Raw genomic sequence first — 27,446 nt, 5'->3', positions numbered from 1 at the left:
ATTGTGAGTGGCAATAGCAAAACAAGGAAAAAAATGTGTGCACAATTACAGATGCAACATATGTGAGACCACCAACTTTGATAGCCTGGACTCTTCTCAGAAATGCGGGGTTATAAGTAAACTCCAAAAGACTCATGATGGAGAGAGATGTCTACATTCAGAGAAAGAGCTAGAACAAACAGAGTCTGAATGCAAATTGAAGCAAATTATCTGCTCTCTTTCCCTTGCATGTAATTATGACTTGTTTCTTTGATTTGTTTTTTGACCCCCAGATTCATTAAGGTTGGACTATTTGGTTTAAAATTAATTTTTAGTCTATCTTATTTTCCCTTATCAAATGTTTTATTAACTTTTAGTTTACATCATTCATTTCCAAAATATTTTGAGTTAAAAATTTTCTCCCCATTTTCCCATACCCACACCCAAAATTGCAATCCCAATGCATAACCCCTCCTTCAATTTACTCTCTCCCAGATCTTCCCCCATACCCCCTCCAATTTTCCGGTAGGGCACGGTGGATCTCTATGCCGCAGTGCCTGTATATCTTTTTTCCCATTTACATGTAAAATAATATTAATTACAGCATATATATTTAAACATTTGGTCTTAAAGCTTTGAATTCCAGATTCATTCCCTTCGTCCCTTGTTACACACCCTTGGGAAGATAAGAAAATCAGTATAGGTTGTGCATGTGTAGCTATGTAAAACATTTCCATAGTGTATATATTGTACAAGTATGACTATATTCCTCTCCATCCTATCCCACCCCACTTGTATTATTCTCTGATTTGATCCTGTCCTTTTTGCAAAGTGGGTACATCCAGCTTCCCTGCCCCCCAGGCTGCCCTCCCTTCCATGATGCCCCTCCTCATCCCCTTCCTCCCCTACTCTCCTGTAGGGTGAGATACCCTATTTAGTATTTATGACATTCCCTCTCTAAGCCAAATTCAATGAGAATAAGGTTGACCCATTCCCTTTTGACTTCCTTTTCTTCCCCTCCGTTGTAACCGTTTTCCCTTTCCTCTTCTATGTGAAATAGTTTACCCCATTCTGTCCCTCTCTATCTCCTCTCATTATATTCCTCTCTCACCTGTTAATTTAAACTTTTAAGAATTACCCCTTCCCATTAAATTGGTCCTGTGCCCACATCTATGTATACCTGTGCACATATATACCCATGTTCTCATATATATTCATATGTCCATATACCCTCCTATACAGACATATGTGTGTGTGTGTGTGTGTGTATACACATTTCTACAGACTTCAATTGTCCTCATACTGACAAAAGTTCATAAGTTACAATTATTGCTTTTCCATGTAGGAGTGTAAATAAAAAAAGTTACTTATGATTTCTTTTCCCTGTTTACCTTCTCATGCTTTTCTTGTTTCTTGTATCTGAATGTCAAATTTTCTATTCAATTCTGTTTTTTTTTTCATCAAGAATGTTTAAAACTCCTCTCTTCTACTGAATGACTATATTTTCCCCTGAAACATGACACTCAGTTTTTCTGGATAGGTGATTCGTGGTTTTAATCAAAGCTCCTTTGCTCTCTGGAATATCATATTCCAAGCCCTTCGATCTCTCAGTTTAGAAGCTGTCAGATCCTATGATATCCTGATTGTGTTTCCACAATATTCAAATTGTTTCTTCCTGGCTGCTCGTAATATTTTCTCCTTGATCTGGGAATTCCAGAACCTGGCTTTAATATTCATAGGAGTTTTAGTTTTCAGATCTGTTTCATGAAGTGATTGGTGGATTCTTTCATCCTCTATTTGCCCACTGGTTCTAAAACATCAGGGCCATTTTCCTGGAGAATTTCTTGAAGGATAATTTCTAGGTCCTTTTTTGGATCATGGTTTTTAGGTAGTCCAATAATTTTAAATTATCTCTCCTGGATCTCTTTTCCAGGTCAGTGGTTTTTCCCAATGAGATGTTTCACATTGCCTTCTATTTTTTTTCATTTTTTAGGATCTGTTTAATAGTATCTTGATTTCTCATAAAGTCACTAGCTTCTATTTGCTCCCATCTAATTCTGAAGGAATGATTCTCTTCAGTGAGCTTTTGAGATTTTTTTTCCAATCTGGCAAATTCAGCTATTAAAGTCATTCTCTCCTTATTGGTTTTTTGAGCCTTTTTTGCCATTTGAGTCAGTCTATTTTTTAAGGTGTTGTTTTCTTCAGTCAGGTTGTTGACTATCATTTCATGATTTTCTAGGATCATTCTCATTTCTCTTCCAATTTTTTCCTCCCCTTCTCTCATTTGGTTTTCAAAATCCTTCTTAAGGTTCTCTATGGCCTGTAACCAGTTTGTATTTTTCTTGGATGATTTTGGTGCACAAGTTCTGACTTCACTGTCTTTCTCCTATTCCATGTTTGATCCTTTTGGTTGCCAAAATTGGAGTCTAATGTTGGATTCCTCTGTTTGCCTTGCTTCCCTTGTTTGCTCATTTTGCCGCTCAATTACTTGACTTTTGGCCTTTTTTCCACATTGGGACTCTGCCACCAGACAGGGGAGCTTTGTACCAAATGCTGGTCTTTTCTCAGCTACCGAAAGTATTAGTTGAGTGCTCTCTCTGAAGCCTCCACATGGTCTTGAATGGTGGTCACACAACCCATGACCTCCACCCTAGACCACAATCCAGATCCAAGCAGGTTAAAGCAAGAGTGATTACCCTTCAGACTGGTTGCTTGGTCCCCCTACGGTCTGCAGGACAGAAGCTAAAGCTACCATGTAGTTGCAGCTACACACCTACACCCCTCAGTGACTTCTCCCTCCATGGATAAAGGCTGACCAATCACACTCCCTAAATACTGGATCCCAAAGTCCATACTGCACTGACCTCTCACTTTGTCCTTAGCATCTATGGGTTGATAATTCTGGAAACCACCACAGCTGCTAGTGTTCTGAAGTCTCTCAATTGGGTGGATGCTCATGTCTGCCCTGGGGCTAAAACCTCTGCTTTGTGTGGGGCTGTGCTTGGCTCCCAGAGTGCTGTGCTGGCTGCTCCCTGCTGACTTGCTGGGCTTTCCTCAGTGGGAGGTTAGGTTCTCTGTGTCATTTTTTGGGTTCTGTAGCTCCAAAGTTTGTTCAGAGTCACCTTTTACATGAATTGGGAGTGGTGGGAGCCAGAGCCCAGTGGAAGTCCTGTTTCCACTCAGCCATCTTGACTCCACCCCTCCCCCATTCTAATTTTCAAGCAATTATTTTCTTCATTGAGTTTTTGTTTTTATAATTCCATTTATATTTTAACAGTTCTACTTTTTAAGGGGTTCTTTTCTTCTGTAAATTTTTGTATATATTTTTAACTTGTGGCCACTTCTGCTCTTTAAGAAATTTTCTTTTACTTGGATATTTGTGGCTCTTTTACCATTTGGCCTATACTGTCACTCAAGTTATTATTTTCAGTATTTTTGTGCCTCTTCTACCAAGTTAATGATGCTTTCATCATTATCTTCTCATATTCTTTCATTTATTTTCCCATTTTTCCTATACTCTCCTATATTATTTTCTGAATCCCTTTTGAGCTCTTCCAAAAAGTACTTTTGGTACTCAGACAAATTCATATTTTTCTTTGAAGTTTTGGATGGAACAGTTTTGACATTGTTTTCTTTCCTCGTTTTTCTTTTATCTTCTCTGTCACCAAAATTTTTTTCCATGTTCAGGATGAGGCTTTGCTTGTTTTTTTGTTTGCTTACTTTCCCAGACTTTTTCTTGACTTTTAACTTCATATGAAATCAGGGCTCTTCTTGATTAGTCACTAGCTTTACACTTTCCATTCAATTATTTTCCCGAGAGGGTTCAGGAGGTCTGTAAGCTTTCACAAGCACTCTTTTCTGACTTAAACCTATGACTACGGGTGTTTGCACCCAGTGCCAACAAAAGCACCGAAGTCATCTCCTTCTGTTCTGCTGCCTGCTCACCTCACTATCTTTAGCTAAGATCCCCAAAAGCAGCCATTGTCACTGCTAATTCAATTGCTTCCCAATGATTGCTGCTAGTTTCCTGGGGTGCGACTTGTACTGTCACAGCCTTTGCTAGACTTTTCTCCTTACTCACCCTTGTGTGACAAACTTTTCCTGCTAACCATCTAAACTATCTTAAACTAAAAAAAAAAACAGTTTTTCCCCTTCCTTTTGTGGGTTCCACTGCTCCAAAATTTCTTCTGTTGTATTTTAAAAGCTTTTTGGAAAGGAATTCAGAAGAGCTATGGCATATCACTGCATATTCTCTGCTGTCTTGCCTACACTCTCAGATTGCAGATCTTCTAAAGTCCTACCTCTAAATATATCACCCAAGAGATTCAATAAAAGTTACATTATCATGTTATACATGAAAAAAGAAATGAAAGAATTTCAAAATTTTTGAGTTAGTGGAAAATGTTGACTATAAATAGGGCAAAAAAAACACATCTCTACATGTTTCTTTTATTCCATTTATTTCCTATAATTTTTGTCCAAAATATTACCCAGGAAGAATAAAAATCAGTAAACGAGTCTATAAAATGAAAAATCTTCCTGTAGATGTCTAATGATTACAGTCATTTAAAGATAAGCACTAGAGCTTTGAGAGTCTTCAATATAATGGACTACAATTATGCAAAATTATACAAAGCATTTTTTGACCTTTGCACATCACATTTTAAATGCCAGTGACATGATTTTGAATGTTAATAGCACACATAGTAATAGCTCACTTTTCCATAATGTCTTAAAGTTTACAAAGTGCTTTCCTCACCACAATCCTATGGCATAATTATACAAGTGCTATTTCCCCCATTTAACAGAAAAATAAAATGAAGCTCAAAAATGTAATAGGATCACAGCATTTAAAGCTATGAGAGACCTTAGAAATTACTTTAGAAATAAAGAAATGGAATTTACTAGGAGTTTTATGACTTGCCAAATATCATTCAATATACATGCATGCATGCATACACACACACACACACAAACACACATAGAGGCAAAGCCATACTCTGAATCCAGGACCTCTTTCTCTCTAAATGCTATATAACTGATATACTGCTTCAAGGAGACATTGTGAATTTGAATTTGAAATATTTTATTAATGACAAATTTTCATTGTTGTTTAACACTGTTTAACCCAGACCAAGGAAAAGCATATCACACTTGTAGACTTGAAATTAAATTAACTTTATAAAATCCTCTTACTCTCTTGTTTTGAAATATGTTGAAGAGGGATTAGCTTCATGTTTATTATTCCAGTCAACCAATATGTGGAACAATGAAAGGTGTTATCATCCTGGGAATTCCATAAAACAATAAAATGACAGTATAGAACAATGCTAGCAAAACTGGAATTTGCTTTATGAATAAAATAAATTCTTAAAATGTTATATGTAAAATAACTGTGCTTATGTTTATTTGGAGAAGCAGGCATAGCAGACAAAATGCTGGACTCAGAGACAAGAAAACTTAGATTCAAATCCTAGCTGTCAGACTTGACCACTGTGTCATCATTTTCATTTCTTCATCTTACAAAATAACAAGGCTAAGATTCTTTTTGTTTTTTTGATTTTTGGAGAGCAATTGGAGTTAAGTGACTTGCCCAAGGTCACATGGCTAGTTTTTGTGTTAAGTGTCTGAGGTCACATTTGAACTCAGGTCCTCCTGACTCCAGGGCCAGTGCTCTACTCACTGTGCCACCTGGCCACCCTGACGCTAAGATTCTAAATGCCATTTCAACTTTAAATATATGATGTAATAAATTACATTTTACATACGTGATACATATTAAAATATTTGAGCTATGTTTCTAAATGATAGCTTTCACTTTAGAATATAGCAAAAATCACCCTTTTGTTACTAACATTTACTGAGAGATGTATTCTTTGTTGGATGCTTTAGAGAGTACATTCATGGAATTGTGTTACATCAGAAGCTATAATTAAGGCTGGGTTTTTCACAATGACTATGTAGTCACATTTATAAAAAAAAAAGGTCACTACAATCAAGAATCAGTGATTACATAAATGTAGGAACTCCTTTGTAAACATATCACATTTCATATTACAATAGCTTTTTAGAGAATGACTCCATTAAACATTTATTAAGAGTTTCAAACATATAAGACATTAAGAAGATCTGGTAAATTCTTATGTACAAAGAAAAAAAAATGAAATAGTCCCTGTTCTTCAGAAACTACACTTAGATGAGTACACACAAGCATATTATGTAAATATAGAAGAATTTCAGAGAAGAAAAGGAAAGATTTTATAGAGTAAGTAACACTTGACTTTGTTTGGGGATGCTGAGTACAAGGTCATATGGGAGAACATTCCAAGTGTGGGAAAGAATCTGGACAAAATCACAAAGTCAACAATGAGACTATTCTATAGAGGGAACACAAATGAGGTCATTTTGGATGGAATGTAGAATAAATTAGAAGAAAATAATATGAAATCAGTATAGAATGACATACTGGATAAATATTTTGAGACTTTAAGTGACAGAGTAATGTGTATTTTATACTAAAAGCAATAGAGAAACTATGAATGGAGATGACATGTCTAAGCCTCTACTTTGGAGACACCAGTTTAGGAGCTGTGTGGCACCTACAAAAGATCAAAAAAGAGAAGCTAGAGGCAGGAAACCTAATTGGGAGATCGTTACTATAGTCCAGGAAAGAAATGATGAGAACGTGAACTTGGGTACTGACTATGCATGAAGCAAAAAAGGAATGGATGCAAGAGATGCCGTAGTCATGATATTGACATAGGTTAAAGGACATTGTTGAAGATGCCTGGAAAGCGTGAAGAGTGGGATTTCAATCAGATGACTTTATTCAAGGACCTTGAATGTGAGTGCAGTACTCTAGTCACTATACTGCTTCTGAAATACATTCCCAACTAGATTTTCAGTTCATTTAGAGACCACTGGAAATACACACGATTGCTACTACTTATAGCATTCTTCATAGAGGACAATGGCACACTCTCAGTTCAGCTTTGATAATCAGCTTGCAAGAAGATTGGCTCAAGCCATTGAACCTTTAATACAAGGATATTATTTTTTTTTTTTTAACACAGGAAGCATAAAGTGGCACATAGTCTGTCTCAACTAAGCCTTATCTATGACTTCAACTAGAAATAGGCCTGGTCAACAAGCCAGGGTGATGTAATAGTGTAAGATTCACAATTCCATTAAGTTCAGAGAGGATTAAGGTCAGGAATTTTAATATCTTTTTTTTTCCTTTTTTGAAAAATTTATCTTGACCCAAAGAGAATTCTGGGAAGGTAGAAGAGTAGGTAAAAAAATTCTAAGCTCCCAAGATTTCCCCCCACAAAAGAGTTAATTAGCACCTTAGGATTAAAAAAGTGTGGGTAGAGATAAATAGGAATAGGGGTACAAGAAGGGTCTTCCTGGGACAATTTGAGAGGATTGGAAGAAAAATCCCAAGGTGAGCTTTGGTTCCTGTGAAGAGTAAGCAACTCTAGGATAGGTTCCCTTTTAACAACCATCAAGCTTCTTAAACAACAAGAGATACTTCCTGGGGTTAGCTGACTTGAGAGGCTACATCAGTCTTAGCTAAAGAAACTTTTACCCCCAGATAGTGAGGGGAGTTAGGCATTTAAGTCCACGAAGATTGAGGGAATCTTTGCTGATAAGGAATGCCCGACCCAGCTGTGCTGCAAAGAGCGGTAGGGGCAAGAAGGAATCAGCACACATCCAGTGAGTGTTGAAGCAGTGGAGCAGAAAGCCCCTGGTTGTGAGCACTTACAGGAGGTTGGAGGGTTGGCTGTGGCTCTAGAATAGAGGAGAGAACTGAAGAGCTGGGGCAAGAGGCACCATTTCCCACACCCCAGGGCTAGAGGTGATTACAAAAATTAAGCTATTAATATCAAGAAATGCACAGGTAAAGTAGAAAAAATCCAATGATAGAAAGCTATTAGGGGAATAGAGAGGAATGAGGTTTATCATCAGAGGAGGATATTTAACTCAAGAAACCTCCAAATAGTAACATCAAATTAACACCTACCCAAAAAGAATTCATAGATGATATTTACAAAGACTTTAAAAGTCAAATGACAGAAATGGAGGAAAACTAAAAAGAATGATCTAAAGAAAACAATAAGATTATGAAAAGAAAGTCAACCAATTAGAAAAGGAGACACAAAATGTAAAGGAAGAAAAAGACACCTTGGCAATTAGGATTAGGCAAAGTGAAGTCAGAAAAATTATAAGAAATCAAGAATATTTAAATAAAATATGAATAATGAAAAACAGAAGAGAAAGTAAAACATAAGAACAACAGAAGATTTGGAGAATAAAGAAGAGAAAGTATTAAAATAATTAGACTAACTAAAAGTTACAATCAACAAAAGAATCGATACAATAAGACAAGAAATAATTTAAGAAAATTGTCCTGAAGCATTGGAACAAGGGGGAAAAATAAAAATAGAAAAAAATCCACTGATCACCACTTAAAACTGATCCTATGAGGAAAACTCATAAGAATATCATTGTCAAATTAAAAAAACCCCAGCTCAAGGAAAAATATTAAAAGCACCAAAATTAAAACAATTCAAATATGATTGTGCCACAATTAGAATTACATGAGACCAGCAGATACATTAAAGGATTGCAGGCCTTAGAACACAACATATCAAAGAGCAAAAATCTGAGGTGCCAGCCAAAAATATAATACCCTTCAAAGTTGAGTATTATGCTGAAGGAAAAAAAATAGATACTTGATAAACTCTTAGTCTTTCAAGATTTTGTTTTAAAAACCCTGAAGTTAATAGTTTTGATGTACAAGAACCAAGGAAAATATAAGGCACTGTAATGGGAATGCAAATTTGGAAGATCTTCCCTGCCCCTAGGCTAAAGTGAACCTGGAGCCTGGGGTGGGAGGCTTGTTTTTCAGTAGATACTTCTTGATTGGCCAGTGAGTCAATAAGGTTGTTACATTCTCTGAGCCAGGAGAAGGCTATGTGATGTGTAGCTTTGTTTTGGGGGGCTCACTTTGAGAAGTGTTCTGTGATTTGATATGGATTCTGGGAAGCCGCTGTCCAGAGACCCCCGGCTTTGAAAAACCCAGATGTTGAAACCCAGATGTTGATTGGGTATGGATGTAATGGCTGGACAGTTTGGAAAGCTGTCTACTTGATCTGTTTCTGTCTTGATAATTCTGCCTGTATACTTTGAAGTTCGGGGTGCTGACCTTTTTCCCCTGAACAAGGTAAACGATATATGGTCTGACCGATTAAAGTAAGCTTGTTAACCCATTTTGAGTTGCTTTCCTTTAACAAAGCATATCCAAGAACCTGTGCTGGCAGCAAACCCTGAGGATGCTTGGGGTGCTTGCCACTACAGGCACATGACAAAGACTGATTATAATGGATCCATAATGACAGGCTCTTTACTTTTTATGTAGGTAAAATGTATGTCTAAGATTCTTATCAATAATTGTTTAGATCATAAGAACGATTGGGGTAATGCTGAGTATAATAAGAATGAAAAAGTAAAACCATTTAGGAGCAGTTAAAAAGAGTAATTCTTTTATACAAATTAGATGCAAGAGGAAGAATCAAAAAGGAATTAGATGCAGAGGAGGGCTGATTGTTCTGGTAATCTACTTTCAACAGGAATGGTTTTAAGAGGGAACAATACATATATATTCAGAAGAATATAAAAGTCCTCTAAATTCTGAAGAAATAAAGGTAGGGGGAAGAGAATAAGGGAGGGATCTTTAGAAGGTAGGGTGAAAGAATAGGGAAAATAGAGGTATAGAAAGATGGTTAGATTCATGGGAATGGGAAGATAGGGAAGGGATCCTTGGAGGGGCATAGGCAAATAATAGCAAGACAGGGTAGTGTGTAGAAGTAAAGTAGAGGAAGCATGAGGGATAGGAAACAAGAGACCTGTGCAAACATAAAAACCTTGATCATGAGTAGAATATGTTTGGGAATGTATATGTCTATTTATGTAGGTGTATATGTATGTGCATTTCTATATCTATAGAAAAATATATCTAAAATTTACTGTAGCTTTCTGAAGAGATGTGGAGAGGGAAAAAAGAACAAAGTAAAAAAGTGCACAGCAGAGAACATAAAAAGCTTACAAGGAAGCAAAGATAGATAAATCTCAACACAACATGTATTATTTATCATGCAAACTATCTTGAAAAAAAATTATTGTTCCATATTTTGAATTTTCTCATGTTCTGCTATGCACAGGGAATGATTTTTTTCTTTCTTTGTATTTAAGTTCCAATATTTAAGTTTATGATCCTTTTTTTTTCTTTTCTCTATTCTGTATTTGTGCTGTGGCCCTTGATTTGAAAATAAAACTAAAAAAATTTTTTTTAAATGTGTTCATTTTTTAACATTCATTTTTATTTTTTATTTAATTTTTTGTGTTTAAGATACACTTTTATAAGATTTTGAGCTCTAAATTTTTCCCATTCCCATTCCTCTGCCCTTCCAAAGACAGAATGTAAACTGATATAGGCTATACATGTACAATCATATGAAGCATATTTCCACATTAGTCATGTTGTTAAAGAAGAATCAGAATAAAAGGAGAAAACCACAAGAAAGAAAAATAAGGAAAAGAGAGAAAATAGTACCCTTAATTTGCGTTCTTTCTCTGGATGTAGATAGCATTTGGAAATGTCTTAGATCATTGCATTGCTGGGAATAGTTAAATCTATCACACAATGCTGCTGTTAATGTGTACAATGTTCTCTTGTTTCTATTCACTTCACTCAGCATCATCTCATGTAAGACTTTCCAGGTTTTTCTGAAGTCTGACTACTCATCATTTCTTATGGAACAATAGTATCCCATTCCATTTATATTCCACAACTTGTTAAGTCATTCTAAATCTATAGGCCTTCCCTCAGCTTCCAATTCTTGGACACCACAAAAAGAACGGCTGTAAATACTTTGGTACATGTGGGGATTTTTCCATTTTTTATGATCTTTTTGGAATGCCACAAAGTGGCATTGCGGGGTCAAACAGTATACATAGTATGATAGCCTTTTGGACATAGTTCCAAATTGCTCTCCAAATAGGTTGGAGCAATTGACAACTCCATCAACAATGCTTTAGTGTGCCAATTTTCCCAGAACTTCTCCAATGTTTATCATTTCCCTGTATTTTTTTCATGATAGGCAATCTGAGGGATGTGATGTGATAACACAGAGTGTTTTTGATTTACATTTCTCTAATCAATAGTGATTTAGAGGATATTTTTTAGATTTAATTTCTTCATCTGAAAACTGAATTTGACCCTTTACAAATTGGGGGATGACTTTTATTCCTATAAATTTGACTCAGTTATCTGCTTATTTGAGAGATGAGTCCTTTATCAGAAGCACAGGCTCTAAAAATTGTTTTCCACCTTCCTGCTTCTCTTCTAATTTGGTGTAGCAGCAAGCACCCCAGCGCCCCCAGGGTGGCTGCTCACACAGGTTCTTGGATCTGCTTTGATAAAGGAAAGCTACTCAAAATGGGCTAAAAAGCTTACTTTAATCAGTCAAACATATATTGTTTACCTCATTCAGGGGAAAAAGGTCAGTACCCCGAACTTCAAAATATACAGGCAGAGTTATCAAGACAGAAACAGATCAAGTAGACAGCTTTCCAAACTGTCCAAACATTACATCCATACCCAGTCAACATCTGGGTTTCAACATCTGGGTTTTTTCAAAGCCGGGGACCTCTGGACAATGGCTTCCCAGAATGCACATCAAATCACAGAACACTTCTCAAGTGAGCCCCAAAACAAAGCTACACATCAGGGCTTATATAGCCTTCTCCTGGCTCAGAGGATGTAACAATCTTATTGACTCACTGGCCAATTAAAAAGTATCTACTGAAGAACAACCCTCTCACCCCAGACTCCAGGTGCACTTTAGCCTAGGGAAGATCTTAGCAGGGAAGATCTTCAAATTTACATTCCCATTACATTTGGTTACATTGACTTTGTTTATGCTGAACCCTTTTAAATTAATGTATTAAAAATTATACATTTTGTATTTCATAATGTTCTCTATCTTTTTGGTCACAAATTCTTACCTTCTGTATAGATCAGACGGGTAAACTATTTCTTGCTTTCTAAATTTGTTTATGAAACCACCCTTTATGTCTAAATAATGTGTTCATTTTGATATTATCTTGTTATACAGTGTAAGATGATGGTCTATCCTTAGTTTCTGCCACACTATTTTCCAGTTTTCCCAACAATTTTTGTCAAATAGTGTGTTCTTATCAAAGTAGATGGCGTCTTTGGTCTTGTCAAACAGTAGGTTACTGTAGGCATTGACTGTTTTGTCTTCGGTAGTTAACTTATTCCACTTGTCCAAGATTTTTCTTAGCCAGTACCATGTAATTTTGATGATTGTTTCTTTATAATACAGTGGTAGGTCTGGTATTGCTAGGCCACCATCCCTTGCATTTCTTTTCACTAAATCCTTTGATATTCTGGACTTTTGCTCTTCTCGATGAAATTTATTATTTTTTCTAGCTCTATGAAATATTTTTTTGCCATTTAATTGGCATCACACTTAATAAGGAAATTAATTCAGAGAGAATTTCATTTTTATTATATAAGACTGACCTAGCCATGAGCAACTGATGTATTTCCAATTATTGAGATTGGACTTTATTTGCACGAAAAATGCTTTGTGATTGCGTTCATACAATTCCTGAGATTATCTTGGCATGTACATTCCCATATATTTTATGACATCTACGTCAACTTTAAATGGAAATTCTCTTTCTATTTCTTGCTGCTGTCTTTTGTTAATAATGTATATAAATGCTGATGACATGTTTTGATTTATTTTATAACCTGCAAATTTGCTAAAGTAATTAATTATTTCAAGTAATTTTAGTTGATTCTCTAGGATTGCCTAAGTATACTATCATATCATCTATAAAACCTAATACCTTTGTTGCTTCATTGTGTATTCTAATTCTTTCAATTCTTTTTTTCTTCTCTTACTGTTAAAGCAAACATTTCTAGCACAATACTGAATAACAGGGGTGATAATGGACATCCTTGTTTCACTCCTGTTCTTATTGGAAATGCACCTGGGTTATCCTCATGATGGATAATGCTTGCTGATAGTTTCAGATAGATACTACTTATCATTTTAAGGATCACTCTCCAAACTTCAGCCATCTAGGAGCCAAGATGGTGGAGTAAGCATTAAATTGTTCTCTTTCCCCCTTATTGACTTTTAAAAACCCTGAAAATATTCCCCAAGCAACAATCCTGGAATAGCAGAGCCAGCAGAAAGACAGGGTGCAGCAGTCTTTCAGGCTAGAAGGGTTGGGGGAATAATGAGAAAGGTCCCTCTTGTTCTGGTTGATGGTGAATAGTACAGGACAGGAGGCCTCCCAGCAAGCCAGAAGTAAGTCCCATCTCAGAAAACCCATGGGAGATCCTAAGCCTAAGGGTGGTGGAGCAAGTAAGAGTCAACACCAGGACCACAACCTGCTTCTGCACACCCAGGAAAACTGACAGACTCCAGCTGACAGAACCACCATATGTCCCAGTGGGCAGGTATCCTCCAAAAGCCAACCTTCCCCATTCTTCAGTGCATCTTAGGTTAGTAGGTCTCTTCCAGGGGACAGACACCACATTTCACCACAAGAGCTGCAGAGTAGCCCCAGGAAAATGTAGAAAAACACCAAATGGCCTCTGCACATGCCATCCAATACCTCTAGGACCCCACCTCACAACCAGGTGAGCTGCCACACCCTGGCAACCTCCAGTTGCCTGAACCTGAGGTCCCAGAACTAAAAGCTACTGTCCAGGACCCTGGTACCAGAAAAAGAAACTTGTGGAAGTTCCTACTGTGTTCCAGAAGGTGGGCTAAACTTCAAACGTCAGGAAATATACAAACGTCATGAACAAAAAGCAAAAATGAGCAATGACAACAGATTCTTACTCTGGGGACAAGGAAGATTAAAGCATAAATTCAGCAGACAATATTATCTACATATCTACATCTGAAATCCCAAAAAGGATTAGGAACTGGTTTGCAGCCCCAGAAATCTTGACTCAAGAAAGATTTTAAAAGTCAAAAAGGGTTGAAGAAAAAATAAGGAAAGAAATTGGAGGTATGTAAGGAAGAGTCAACCACTTGGAAAAAGAATAACAAAAATTGTCTGTACAAAAAAATCATTTAAAATATACAATTGACCAAACGGAAAAAGAATACTGAAGAAAAAAACTCTTTAAAATGTAGAATTAGCCAAATAGAACAGGAGGTACAAAAGCCGATTGAAGAAAACAATTCGTTAAAATTTAGAATGGGGCAAGAAGGAGTTAATGAGGTGGGGCAGAGCCAAGATGGCAGAGTAGAAGCATGACCTTCCCACAGCTCCATCTTCCACCCTCCCCAATCCATGTAAAAAGGGGACTCTAAAGAAACTTTGGAGCTGCAGAACCCACAAAATGACACAGAGAAGCTAACCTCCTGCTGAGGACACCCCAGCAGGGTGGCAGGAATCGACCTGCCTAGGGCTCTGGGAGCTGAGCCCAGCCCCATGATGAGGCTTTAGCCCCAGGGTGGGCCTGACAAGCAGCTGGCCAGAGGAACTCCAGATCAGCAGCAGCTGTAGCCCTTTCCAGATTTATCAACACATAGACACAAAGGAAAAAAGTGAGAGGTCAGTGCAGTCTGGACTTTGGGACCAGTAAGTGGGAGTGCTTGGCTTTTACCCCCATGGCAAAAAGCTTTTGAGATACAAGCACAGCCAGCCAGTGCTGTGTGGTGGCTTCAGCTCTTGGCCTGTAGAGTGTAGAGGGACCAAGCACCAGTCTGAGGGGTAATTGTTCTTGCTTTATCCTGCTTGGATCTGGATTGCAGTCTAGGGTGGAGGTTCTGGGGTGTGTGTCCAGGTTGCCAGAGTGTGTGGAGACCTCAGAGAGGGCACCCATCTAATACCTCCAACAGCTGAGAAAACTTCAGCATTTGGGATGAAAGCTCCCTATTTGGTGGCAGAGTGCTACTGTGGCAAAAAGCCCAAAAGTCAAGTAATTGAGTGGCAAAATGAGCAGGCAAAGGAAACAAAGCAGACAGAATATTCCAACAATACACTCCTATTTTGGGGACAAAAAGGAGCAAATCATGGAAGAGGAGGAAAACAGTGAAGTCAGAACTCCTGCACCAAAAGATCCAAAGGAAAATACAAATTGTTTACAGGCCATAGAGGACCTTAAGAAAGACTTGAAAAACAAATAAGAGAAGTGGAGGAAAAATTGGGAAGAGAAATGAGAACAATGCAAGAAAACTATGAAATGAGAGTCAACAGCCTAACTGAGGAAAATAACACCTTAAAACAAAGAGTGACTCAAATGGCAAAGGAGGCCCAAAAGGGCAATGAGGAGAAGAATGTGTTAAACAGCTGAATTTGCCAGATGGAAAAAGAATCTCAAAAACTCAATGAGGAGAATCATTGCTTCAGAATTAGATTGGAGCAAATGGAAGCTAATGACTTTATGAGAAATCAAGATGCTGTTAAACAGATCCAAACAAATGAAAGAATAGAAGGCAATGTGAAATATCTCATGGAAAAATCATTGACCTAGAGAATAGATCCAGGAGAGATAATTTAAAAATTATCAGACTGCCTGAAAGCCATGACCAAAGTACAAACCTAGAAATCATCCTCCAGGAAGTTCTCAAAGAAAACTGCCCCTGACGTTTTAGTACCAGAGGGCAAAATGGAGGTTGAAAGAATCCACTGATCACCTCTTGAAAAAACCCCCAAAAAGAACACTCCTAGGAATATTATAGCCAGGTTCTGGAATTCCAGGATTAAGGAGAGAATATTACAAGAAGCCAGTAAGAAACAATTTGAATATTGTGGAAACACAATCAGGATAACCCAGGATCTGGCAGTTTCTACATTGAGGGATTGAAGACATTGGAATATGATATTCTGCAGGGCAAAGGAGCTGGGATTAAAACCAAGAGTCACCTACCCAGCAAAACTGAGTATCATGTTTCAGGGGAAAATATGGTCATTTAGTGGAATAGAGGACTTTCAAGCATTCTTGCTGAAAAAACTGGAGTTGAGTAGAAAATTTGACATTCAGATACAAGAAGCAAGAGAAGCATGAGGTTAACAGGGAAAAGGAATCATAAGGAACTTATCAAAGTTGAACTATTAACATTTCTACATGGAAAACCAATAATTGTAACTTATGAAACTTTTCTCAGTTGTTGAAGGGACTAGAAATATATATATATATATATATATATATATATATATATATGAGGGTATATTGGCATATGAATACATTTGTGAATGTGTGTATATATGTTTACAGGTATATAGATAGAGGGCACAGGACCGATTTAACAGGAAGGAATGATACTTAAAATGTGTAATTAAGAGGTGAGAGAAATATAATGAGAGAAGATGGGGAGAGACAGAATGGGGAAAACTATCTCATACAGAAGAGGCAAGGGAAAATGGTCACAATGGAGGGGAAGAAGGGTTAGGCAAAAGGGAATAGGTCAACCTTATTCCCATTGAATTTGGCTTGAGGAGGGAGTGAAATACACACTACATGGGGTATCTCACCCTCCAGGAGAATAGGGGGGGAAGGGGATGAGAGGGGGAATGATAGAAGGGAGGGTAGGCTGGGGGGGAGGGAAGTTGGAAGCACTCACTTTTGAAAATAGACGGGATCAAAGTAGAGAATAGAAGAAGTTGAAGGTGGGATAGGAGGAGGGAAATATAGTTAGTCTTTTATATTATATCTACTATGTTATTGTTTTACATTAGCCACACATGTACAACCTATACTGAACTGTGTATCTTCCCAGTAACCATGGAATGAATCTGGAATTTAAGTTTTAAAATTAATTATACTATATATATATATATATGTGTGTGTGTGTGTATACTATTATTAATACCATCTTACATGGAATTGGGAAATAAGATATACAGGCACTGAGGCATAGAGATCCACTGGAAAATTAGAAAGGGATATGGGAGAAAATATGGGAGAGAGCAGATTGGAGGAGGGGATATCCTGTGGGACTGCTATTTTGGGGCATTGAGTAGGGGAAAAACGGGGAGAAATTTGTAACTCAAAGTCTGGTGGAAACAAATGATGCAAATCAGAAGTTAATAAAGCATTAAAAAAAGAAAGAGCTAATGATTTTATGAGACAAGAAGAATCTGTCAAACAAAATCAAAAGAATAAACATAATAGAAAAAGAAACAAAAAATACTCTATTTGAAAAACAACTGACCTGGAAAATAGATACAGGAGAGATCTTACCATGGTCAGAAGCAAAATACAAGTGAGGAAGGAAGTGAAGAATGAAGAGAGAAAAGCATTGGCTGGGGGGCAAGGCAGGGACAAGATGGAGAGAAAGAAACAGCAATAATAACTGTGAATGTGAACAGGATAAACCCTTCCATAAAATTGAAGAGGGTGGCAAACTGGATTAAAACAATAATCCTAATATATATATTATTTACAAGAAACACATCTGAAGCAGAGAGTAAAGGTAAAAGATAGAATATATTATACATAAAAAAGAAACAGGGGAAACAATGCTGATCTCAGACAAAGCAAAAGCAAAAAGAGTTCTAATTAAAATGTAAGGAAGAAAACTACATTTACTGAATGTTACAATAAACAAAGAAAAATAACATTACTAAACATATATTACCAAGTGACATAGCAAACAATTATTTGTTTTTATTTTATTTTATTTTTGCTTTTTGTAGGGAGAAGACAGGGCAATTGTGGTTAAGTTACTTGCTCAATGTCACATGTCTCTTAAGTGTCTGAGGCCAGATTTAAACTTAGGTCCTCCTGACTCCAGGGCTGGTGTTCTATTCACTGTGCCACCTAGCCACCCCCAGAATATTTTTAAAGCACCACTTTTTGTAGTAGCAGAAAATTGGAAACAAAAGTAAGTGCCTATTGATTGGGGGATGGTTGGGCAACTTATAGCATGTAAATGAAATAGAATATTGCTTCAGTTTGAGAAATGATGGCTATGAGGGATAGAGGGAAGCATGAGAAGATATATATGAGCTGATTCTGATGAAATAAGTAGAATGAGGAAAACAATCCCTGGCCATCCCACCCTACCCTGAAATTTCTTCCTTTTCCTTTCAGTCACTTCACCTTCACTTATCACAAGTCCCATCTTTGCCAAGAAACCTTTCTTAGAACTCCTTAATCTTAATACTTGCCATTTAATATTGCCTTCACGTTATCCTGTACTTAAGTTGTTTGTATTTCTTTGTTAACTTCTTATCTCCTCAGAGGTCTTTGAGGGCAGGGACTGTTTTTTCTCTTTCTTTTTATCCCCATAGCTTAGGACAATGTCTGGCACACAGTAGGCATTTAATAAATGCTTCTTGACCTGATTTGACAAAGACTACCACAGTATAAATGGGAAGAACAAATAAAAATATTAAAAAGAACAAATTAAAAAAAACAAAGGAATCCTGTGTAATTACAATTAACAAAGTTGCTCATTTAAAATAAAGGAGGTACCACATCTCACTAGTCATATTGGCTAAGATGACAAAACAGGAAAATGACAAATGCTGGAGAGGATGTGGGCAAATTGCAACACTAATGCATTGATGGTGGAGTTGTGAACTCATCCAGCCTTTCTGGAGAGCAATCTGGAATTATGCCCAAAGGGCTATAAAAACTTTCATACCCTTTGATCCAACAATACCACTCTTAAGGTTATATACCAAAGAGATAATAGACATGAGAGAAAGACCCCTATGTACAAAAAATATTTATAGCACCTATTTTTGTGGTAGAAAAGAATTGGAAATTAAGGGGGTGCCCCTCAATTGGGGAATGGCTGAACAAGTCGTGGTATATGCATGTTATGGAATACTACTGTGCTATAAGAAACAAGGAGCAGACAGTCTTCATATTAACCTGGAGAGACTTAAAAGAATGCTGAGTGAGAAGAGTAGAACCAGGAGAAATTTGTACACAATTACAGACACAACGTATGTGTGATGACCAACTTTGATAGACTGGACTCTTCTCAGCAATGCAGTGATATAAGTCAATCCCAAAAGACTCATGATGGAGAGAAATATGTGCATCCAGAGAAAGAAATAGAAAGAACTAAGTTTATATACAGGTGGAAGCAAAATACCTCATCTTTTTCCTTCTCTTATTTGGTTTTAAGTCCTCTTTACCGTTTTTCATCCCAGCTGGTACAATCCGTCCTTATAACCTGACTAATGTATAATGTGAAAGTATTTACAGATCCTATACTTGAGTATAAGCTGCCATGGGGGAGGGTGGAGGGGAGGGAGGGGGACAAAATGTGAAACTCAAGGAACTGTGGAATCGAATCCTGTAAACTAAAAGGAAACAAACAAATTAATAACAAATAAATAAAGTAAAAAAATAAAATAAAGGAGGAAGTGTATCAGGGCTAATCACTGGCCCTGGAGTAAGGAGGGCTTTAACCTTTCAAGATGTTTCAGGTCTTCTTGACTTGTGCCTTAAGCTGTGGTATTTTTGGGTATGTATTTCCTTTTCTAAGGCCAGTAGATCAGAAGATGTGAAAATAATTATGAGCATCCTACATACCTCAGTATTAATTATCTGAGTCCCGGCAGTTATGGATTAACATTTTATTTTTGTTTGAACCTGTGATTTTTTTGTTTGTTTGTTAATTTGTTTATTTTTAGTTTGCAACATTCATTTCCACAAGATTTTGAGTTACAAATTTTCTACCAATATTTCCCCTACCCCCCACACCAAAATAGTGATTCTACTGAATACCCCTTCCCCTAATCTGCCCTCTCATATCTTCCCCCATGCTCTCTCTGACCTTCTAGTAGGGCAAGATGGATTTCCATACCCCAGTGCCTATATATCTTATTTCCCAGTTGCATGTAAAATAATAATAATAATAATCATATATACATATATTTTAACATTTGATTTTAAAACTTTGATTTCTATATTATTTTCCTTCTTCCCTCATCACACAAAGTTACTGGGAGGAAAAGCAATTCAATATAAGTTATACATGTGTAGTTACACAAAGCATTTCTGTAGTAGATATATTGTGAAAGAATGACTATATTTCCCTCCAACCTAACCCGCCCCTCCCCCACTTATTCTATTTTCCATTTTGACCCTCTCCCTTTTCAAAAATGTGTACTACCTGGGTGGCCAGGTGGCGCAGTGAGTAATAGTAACGGACTCACCGTGGGGAGACCTGGAATCGGTTCTGGCCTCAGACACTTGGCACCCACACAAAAATAACTGGTAGTGTAACCTTGACCAAGTTACTTAATCCCAATTGTTTTTAAAAAAAGGGTTTACTTCTAACTACCCTCTGCCCAAATGTGCCCTCCTTTCTATGATCCCCTCTCTTATCCTTTTCCCCTTACTTTCTTGTAGGGTAAGACACTCAATTAAGTGTGTATGTTACTCCCTCCTTAAGCCAAATTCAATGAGAGTAAGGTTGATCCATTCTCTTTCACCTTCCTGCTCTTCCCCTCCAGTGTAACAGTTTTATCTTGCCTCTTTTATATGAGGTAATTTATCCTATTCTATCTCTCCCTATCTCTTCTCATTATATTCCTCTCTCACCTTTTAATTTTAATTTTTTTAGATATCATCCCTCCCTATTCAACTGATCCTGTGCTGTCTGTTTATGTGTACATGCACACACGCACACACACACACACATATATATACACACACTCACATATGTATTTATATGCACATATATACTCCTATATAAACATATATATCTATGTATACAGATATATATATATGTATATATGTATACAGATATATATATGTATATATATATTCTCATCAACTATCCTCATACTGAGAAAAGTCAGTTACAATTATTTTTCCATGTAGAAATGTAAATAGTTCAATTTTAGTAAGTTCCTTATGATTTTTTCCCTGTTTACCTTTTCATGCTTCTCGTATTTGAAAGTCAAATTTTCTATTCAACTTTTTTTTTCATCAAGAATGCTTGAAAGTCCACAATTTCATTGAATGACCATATTTCACCCAAAGTATTATACTCAGCTTTGCTAGGTAGGTGATTCTTGCTTTTAATCCTAGCTCCCTTGACCTCTGGAATATCATATTCCAAGTCCTTAGATCTCTTAATGTATAGGCTGCTAGATCTTGTGTTATCCTGATTGTGTTTGCAAAATACTCATATTGTTTCTTCCTGGCTGCTTGTAATAATTTCTCCTTGATCTGGTAACTCTGGAATTTGGCTATTATATTCCTAGGAATTTCTTTTTTTTTTCTTTTTAAAGAGGTGATAAGTGAATTATTTCTATTTTGCCCTCAGTTTCTAAAATATCAGGGCAATTTTCCTTGAGAATTTCTTGAAGCATGATTTCTAGTTTTTTTTTTTTTTTTTTTAACATGGCTTTCAGGAAGCCCAATAATTTTTAAATTATCTCTCCTGAATCTGTTTTCCAGGTCAGTGGTTTGTCCAAGGAGATATTTCTTATTGCCTTCTATTTTTTCATTTGTTTGTATCTGTTTTATAGTATCTTGATTTCTCATAAAGACATTAGCTTCCATTTCCTCCAATCTAATTTTGAAGGTTGTTGCCTCTTCATGAGTTTCTTGCATCATTCTCATTTGGTCCTCCACTTCTCTTTCTTGATTTTCAAAATCACTCTTGAGATCCCCCATGGACTTTGATCAATTCATACTTTTCTTGGAAGTTTTTGGTGCAGGATTTCTGACTTTGTTGTCTTCCTCCCATCTCATGCTTTCATCCTTTTTGTCCCACAAAAATAATTCTATGGTTTGTTTGTGCTTCCTCTCTTTGATCATATTGTGAGTTAATTACTTGTCTTTTGAGCTCTTTGCCACTGTAGAACTCTGCTTCCAGAGTGGAGACCTTTGTCCCAAATTTCTGGGGTTTTTGCAAATATTGTCAGAAGTCTGAGGAGGGTGCACTCTCTACAGACACCACACTGGGAAATTGGCATTTCTGACCCCAGGACCACTACCCAAGAAAGTGACCCATATCTAAGCAGGTCAACACAAGAGTGATTACCCTCTTAATGTCCTCTTGGAGCCACTAAAATCCATAGGCCAGGAGCTCCTGAGGCAACCATGTAGCAGATACTACAGCTACCCTGCCTCTGCCACCTCTTGCACAGGAGGAAGGAGCAGGGGATGCATTGCTCCCTTTCTTTCCGATATAGTTCTGACTGATGGTTTATTTTCTTTTTGTCATTTATGGGTTAAGTCTGGAAACTACCACAGCTGCTGTTGATTCACTCTCTTGGAATCTGCTCTTGCTGCTGCTGCCTCTGTGGGGACAAAACCACAGGACTCATATGGGATTGTTCTTGAGTCCTAGCATGCTGTGGTGAAGCCTTTTCATTGGCCTGTCAGGCAGCCTTCAGCTGGAGATTTGTTTCTCTCTGTCACTTTGCAGGTTCTGTGGCTCCAAAACTTGTTTGGAGTCATATTTTAAAGGTATTTGATGTGGTTGGTGGGGGACGTCATGGAATATCCTGCTTCTACTCCACCTTCTGGCTTCTGTTGCAAGCACCTTCTTCTTTTTTTTTTTTTGGCTTTAAAAATTCAACATTTTATTTATTAAGCACCCAGGCTATGGGTACAAAGCAGTACAGAAACCAAGCTTGGGTCTTGAAGAGAATTTCAGCATCACAGGACCTCCCCTTCCTTCCCTCCAAGTTCCCTCATCCCAATGTTGGGTGGAGCAGAAGATCTAGACTAGCCCCTCTTTACATTCCCAAGTCCACTTTAGCCCAGAAGGGGAACCACTCCTTCCTAGAGGCAGGCATCCCACCTCAGAACAGACATCCTGACTTAAGGTCATGCCTATAACACTGAATGTCCTTCCAAGCCCTGCTTGCTCTGTGTGGGGGGCCTCAGAGGGCTCCCTCCCCTGACGGAGGTGCTGGCAAGAGGGGACAGAAGGAGGAGCCAGGAATCCAGTTGCCTGTAGATACTTTATTGGACTGACACCAGCCCGTGCTTCTTCAGCACCTTTGTGTAATTTGTGGATTTTGCCTTCCACGTTCTTCTCAGCTTGCTTGCATAGTTTCATAAGCTTCTTTTTCTTTCTATAATGAATCTTGGCTTTCTCCTTCTTCTTCTCTTTCAAGGTAGCAGTCACTGACTGATACTTCCAGCCAACCTCATGGGCCAGATGCCCCAGATAAGCAAACTTTCTAGTTGGCTTCAGGCTGACGACTTTGAGAGCAGCTGGGACAACCATGACTTTCCACTTGTCATATGGGGGAGTAATTCCATCAAACACCTTAAATCGTTCCAAGGCAGCCTGACCTTGCTTGGTCTTGTGGGGAAGAATCCCTCTGACTGTCCTTCAGATAATGCGACTTGGGGCCCAGAAGTTATACGGGCCTCTAGAAGGTTTCACTTTCAGAGGAAGGCCAGGTATTTCAGCTTGTTCCTGTAGAAGTTTCCAGATGCCTTCACAGTGAACCACGACCACCTTCCACCCCAGAAGGACTTGCTTAGCCATATGGCTGCCAACCAGCCTAGGATATGGCCTCGCCTGTCTATAACCAGGAACTGCCCGTCCACCATGGGCAGGGCTGCCCAGGAAAAAAAAAAAAAGCTGGAATCAGCTTCTGAAAGGAGAAGTTAAGGAAGTTACAGGAAGAAAAAGAGAGCACAAATTATAATAATGGGGGAACTCAACCTCCCCTGCTCAGAAATAGATATATCTTACCCCCCTAAAAAAACCAACAAGAAAGAAGGAGGTGAATAGAATTTTATAAAATTTACATATGATAGACCTCTGGAGAAAATTAAATGAGGATGGAAAGGAATATACCTTTTTCTTGGTGGTACATAGCACCTAAACAAAATTGACCATATATTAGGGCATAAAAACCTCACAATCCAATGCAGAAGGCCATATGTGTTAAATGCATCCTTTTTAGATTATGACACAAGAAAAATTACATGCAATAAAGGACCATGGAAAATGCAGACTAAATATTTAATTGAAAATGCAGTAATCTAATCCTAAGGAAAGAGTGGGTCCAACAACAAATCATAGAAACGATCAATAAGCTCACCCAAGAGAATAAAAATAATGAGGAAACAAACTAAAATTTGTGGGATGTAGCCTAAGTGGCTCTTAGGGGAAATTTTACATCTCTCAATGCTTACATGAATAAAATAGAGAAAGTGGAGGTCAATGAAGTGTGCAAGCAACTAAAAAAGCTAGAAGAATGAATTAGGAATACCTAATTAAGTATCAAATTAAAAACTTTAAGACCAGAGGTGAGCTCAATAAAATTAAAATTAAGAAAAGTAAGCTGAAATTAATAAACCTAAGAGTTAGTTTATGGGAAAAAAATAAAAGTGATTAAACCTTTGGATAAGATGATTTGAAAAAAAAGAGAATGTATTAAACCAAATTACCAGTAACAAAAATTAAAAGGATAAAATTCAAATAATAATTAGGAGCTTATTTTTGTCAAACTATGTGCCAATGAATGTGATAATCTTAGGGAAATCTCTGAATATTTACAAAAATATTAGCAAAAGAGAATTAATAGATGAACAGAAGAGAAAAGGAAACACTTAAATGATTCCATCTCAGGAAAATAAATTGAACAAATCATCAATGAATTCCCTAAGGAAAAAAAAATATCCAGGCCAAATAAATTTAAAAGTGAATTCTATCAAACCCTTTTTTATGATCAAATAAAGAGCTGATACCTAAACCAGAAAGAGTCAAAATGAAGAAAGAAAATTATAGACCAATTTCCCTAATGAATTTGGATGCTAAAATTATAAATGCAATATTAGCAAAGAGATTACAGCAATTTATATCAAGGATAATACACTATGACCAGGGAAGATTCAAACCAAAAATAGATGGCTAATTCAATATTAGGAAATCTATAAGTGTAATTTACCATATCAACAACAAAATAACAGAAATGATGTGATTATCTTAACAGATGCAGGAAAAGTTTTCGATAAAATACAGCACCCATTCCTATTAAAAGCATTAGAAAACATAGGAATCAATGGAGTTTTCCTTAAAATGATGAATGACATCTATCTAAAACCATCAGCAAGCATTATATGTAATGGGGATAAGGTAGAAGCATATCCAATAAAATCAGAAGTGTAATAAGGATGTCAATCATCACCACTGTTATTCAATATTGTACTGGAAATGTTAGGTTTATCAATAAGATAAGAAAAAAAAGAAGGAATTAGAATATGCAAAGAAGAAACAAAGCTATCACTCTTTGGAGATGATATGATTGTAAGTGAAAAACTATTTGAAATAATAAAGAAGTCATCAGCATAGAGAGATGGTAGATAGATAGATATAGTTATATACATGTATATGATATGATATGATATGATATAATATAATGTAATATAATATAATACAATACAATATGACATCATACGATATGACACAAGACATGATATATCATATAACATAACAGTACAATACAATATACATTTTATGAAATATTATGTTATTATATTTTATGTGCTATATATGCACACATATGTGTGTATGTATGTACATATGCATGCGTGTGTATGAATACACACAGCCCAACAAGTGATAGAGAAATTCCATTTAATGTTATTGTGGACATTATAAAATACTTCGGAATCTACCTGCCAAGACAAACCCAGGAACTGTATCAATAAAATCACAAAACACTTTACACTCAAATGAAGTTAAAATCTAGATAATTGGGAAAATATCACTTTTTTATATGTAGGTGAAGTTAATATAATAACAAATGATAATTCTGCATAAATTAATTTACTTATTCAGTTCCATGCAAAAAAAAAAACTACTGAAAAATATATTATACCATTAGAAAGAACAATAACAAAATATAACAAAATTCATCTGGAAGAAACAAAAGTTCCAGAATACTAAGGGAATTAATGAAAAGAAATGCAAGTGAAGGTAACCTACCCATGCCAGATCTAAAACTGTATTATAAATCAGTAGTCATCAAAATTACTTGGTACTGCCTAAGAAAAAGAGTGGTGAGTGGGTGGAATAAGTTAGGTACCCATGACACAGTAGTCGATTACTATAGCAATCTATTGTTTGATAAGCCCAAAGATCCCTTCTTCTGGGATAGAAACTCACTATTTAACAAAACCTGCTGGAAATGAAAAACAAAACTGGAAAACAGTTCAGCAGCAAGTGGACCAATATCTTATACTAAGATAAAGTAAAAATGCATACACAGTTTATATATAAAGGCTGATACTATAAAATTCTAAAAAATTAGAAAACTTCTTCTTTTGGGCTAGACCAGGAAGCATAATATATGATAGAAAACAATCAAGAATCAAATGCATGCTGTTGGCAACAAGTCCTATAGGAGGTCAGAGAGAATACATATCCATTGCATCTCTATATAAAAAATGAAATGTAGACTCAAGGTAATTTTGAGGGAGTGTAGTGGGAAAGGACAGGTACAAGCAGCTGGAAGAAGACATTTAAAGGAAACTAGGGATTTTAAAAGGGCTAAGTTACAAGGACTCAGAAAAGTTTTGTACTTATTGCATTTTTATTATCTCTACTTACAGTTCTGGCAATGACAAACTTATCAGTTACTTAATATTCAAGTTAAGTCATTTACTCAGTGTCATACAGGTAGGACATAGAAGAAGTCGGATTTGAATCCAGGTCTTAATGACCACAAGAAGAACCACAAACACAATTCACTCTAAAATTCCCTGATTTCATAGGGAGTTGGAATTCCTTCCTCTAATGTAAATCAATTAATTTACTAATTAGTACTTACAGCTTGGACAATTGTCTGAGATATTCTGGAAGAGATTCAGGCTGGTAAATCTGTGTAACTCTACCTCACTTAAATCCAATTCACAGGAGTCAAGATACCATCCCGTTATATCATTGGCCCTTTCAAAAAATAAAAGGCAAAAGAAAACTAAGAGATTTACAAATGTGTTCAACATCACATAATCAGTAAGATGACTTTTTTTTTAAACTTTTCATATGTGATGAGGCACCAATCCTTTTAAATCCAAATTACTTTATGAAATTACTGAGATCAGAAAAATATGTGTGTATTGTAAGAAGTCCAAGACAACTAAAAATAAATTTTTGACTATAGCCTAAGATTAAATTGTTATGCCAAAAAGAAATGAATAACTGGGAAGGGCATTCAAAATGATGATGTTTCAATCTTATTTTCACTTTATATGCTTCCCAATTAATTGGTATAATTTGTACAGTCCATGATTTCAATCTAGTATTCTGAAATATTTTCACTACTGTCTCTAATTTTTGGTTTTTTAAACCTCATCTTAAATCCTTACTGTGAAATTATTATGTAATATTATTTTCCTAAAAATTCCATGATGTAAATATATATATATATATATATATATATATATATATATATAT

At 36.5% G+C, this 27,446-nt stretch overlaps 1 protein-coding gene and 1 pseudogene across 1 annotated transcript in view; one reads left to right on the top strand and one right to left on the bottom strand.

The window, feature by feature from the left end:
- Positions 1-27,446, top strand: part of EPHA6 (EPH receptor A6) — an 862,386-nt gene that overhangs the window by 294,310 nt on the left and 540,630 nt on the right. The window lies entirely within an intron of this gene.
- On the bottom strand, positions 22,818-23,590 carry LOC138171276 (large ribosomal subunit protein uL13 pseudogene; annotated as a pseudogene).

Source organism: Petaurus breviceps, unplaced genomic scaffold, assembly GCF_028583685.1.
Source record: "Petaurus breviceps papuanus isolate PSGF00001 unplaced genomic scaffold, PetGlider_PUasm1.0 419, whole genome shotgun sequence".
Lineage (NCBI taxonomy): Eukaryota > Metazoa > Chordata > Mammalia > Diprotodontia > Petauridae > Petaurus > Petaurus breviceps.
Note: the sequence above shows the minus strand (reverse complement) of the source record. Positions and strands in the feature narration are given on the sequence as shown.